We start from the raw sequence: 2276 nt of genomic DNA on the forward strand, positions 1-2276 counted from the left end.
ATATTATTATTTTTTATTTCACCATTTCATAAGACGTTATTAATAAACAAATAATCTAATATTTAAGTGTTGAAATATAAGTAATGAAACGAAGTCATTAAGAAATCATAGAAATGCTTCCAAATCTCGTATAACAGTGGACAGACTATTCTAAGGTAAACTATATAAAATAAAATAGTTCGTACTATAGAAAGAACTGTGACTAGAAACCCTTGACAAGGTGAAATTTTTATTTTTTCCTCTTTGCAAACAAAATTAGCGAAAAATCACAAAACATGAACAGTAAAGATTATGGAATAAATAATGAAGAAATCCAAATACAGACATTCGTATAGTTGATATGTAATACTAGAAAACTAAATTTCAAATCTAATGTAAAGTCTCACATAATGTTGTTGAACTCGGTCATCGCGGTTTAGGCTTAACTGCCTTGATATGAATCAAAGTAAATAGCTTATTAAGTACTTTAAAATCTGAAACTGTTTTTAAAGCTAGCTCTCATAAATTGGTCTATAACTCAAATTCGCGTTGACGATTTGATGAAAGCGTACTGTTATCGAGTGTAAAAAAGATCGTCGCATACTTGAAAACGGAGTTTTCCCATTTGATAAAACAAAGGCCCATATATAAACGAATGAATATTTCACACAGAGAAACCTGCTATCTACAGTGTTCTGTATACATGTCTACAACATTTATTCAGGCAGTGCCACTGAATATAGAGAAACCTCTAAGTAAAATTCGAACACTTTTTCGCCCATAATAATCTTTTAACAGAGATTTTACGCCAAATATGTTTAAACAATTATCCAGACAGTTTCTAAATAGTTACTGAGCCAGTTTCTAAATAATTATCCAGACTGTTTTTAAATAATTACTCAGCCAGTTTCTAAACAATTATCCAGCCAATTTCTAAATAGTTACTCAGCCAGTTTCTAAACAATTATTCAGCCAGTTTCTAAATAATTATCCAGACTGTTTCTAAATAGTTACTCAGCCATTTTCTAAACAATTATTCAATCAATTTCTAAGTAGTTATTCAGCCAGTTTCTAAACAATTATCCAGCCAATTTCTAAATAGTTACTCAGCCAGTTTCTAAACAATTATTCAATCAATTTCTAAATAGTTATTCAGCCAGTTTCTAAACAATTATTCAGCCAGTTTCTAAACAATTATTCAGTCAATTTCTAAATAATTATCCAGACAGTTTCTAAACAATTATTCAGCCAATTTCTAAATAATTATCCAGACAGTTTCTAAACAATTATTCAGCCAGGTTCTAAACAATTATTCAGCCAATTTCTAAATAGTTACTCAGCCAGTTTCTAAACAATTATTCAGTCAGTTTCTAAATAGTTTTGATTGTTTGTTTTTTGACATTCGCGCAAAGCTACACGAGGGCTATCTGCGCTAGCCGTCACTATTTTAGCAGTGTAAGACTAGAGGGAAGGCAGCTAGTCATCACCACCCACCGCCAACTCTTGGGCTACTCTTTTACCAACGAATAGTGGGATTGACACGTCACATTATAACGACCCCACGGCTGAAAGGGCGAGCAAGTTTGGTGTGACGGGGATTCGATCCCGCGACCCGCAGATTGCGAGTCGAGTGCCTTAACCACCTGGCCATGCCGGGCCGCTCCAATAGTTACTCAGCCAGTTTCTAAACAATTATTCAGTCAGTTTCTAAATAGTTATTCAGCCAGTTTCTAAAGAATTATCCAGCCAGTTTCTAAACAATCACGCAAGGTTATAATCCAGAAAAGTTTTCTAAGAAATATTTTCACAGATTTTTCGAGAACTTATCAAAATATAAGGCACACTGTTTTCAGAATAAGTCGTCATTTTGCTTCAAGGGCTGAAAAGAGAAATATGTAAAATATCACACTAGAGAGCGCGCTGTATAGTACACAAGTATAAACAAACTAAGCAAGCGAGAAATTTGGAAAGCAAAGACAGGAAATAATCACCACGGAGCGACAAGGAGATCAGAGGAAACAGCCAAGTGAAAGTTTCAAATATTTTGCAAGAGTTAGTTGAAAACTGGGGCGTTAAAGTTCGTAGCACTGCAAGGGTTCGAATCCAGCTCCAAAATTCAGAGCTCTTCCACGGGGCTTAACTAAAGGATGGTCCCTCTAAGTACTGGTAACGTAAACAAATAACAAGTTTGGTAGTTTGTAATCAAGCACAAAGCTACACGATGGGCTATCTGCACTCTGCCCACCACGGGTATCGAAACCCGGATTCTAGCGTTGTAAGTCCGCAGATATACCAAT

At 34.9% G+C, this 2276-nt stretch overlaps 1 long non-coding RNA gene across 1 annotated transcript; it reads left to right on the forward strand.

Moving 5' to 3' along the window:
- Positions 1–768: 768 nt before the first annotated feature.
- Positions 769–1900, forward strand: LOC111083352. The gene is made up of 2 exons (XR_002608994.1): positions 769–1345; positions 1661–1900. It is a non-coding gene; the product is annotated as an uncharacterized LOC111083352 (long non-coding RNA).
- The last annotated feature ends 376 nt before the right edge of the window (positions 1901–2276 follow it).

Source organism: Limulus polyphemus, unplaced genomic scaffold (genome assembly GCF_000517525.1).
Source record: "Limulus polyphemus unplaced genomic scaffold, Limulus_polyphemus-2.1.2 Scaffold9220, whole genome shotgun sequence".
Lineage (NCBI taxonomy): Eukaryota > Metazoa > Arthropoda > Merostomata > Xiphosura > Limulidae > Limulus > Limulus polyphemus.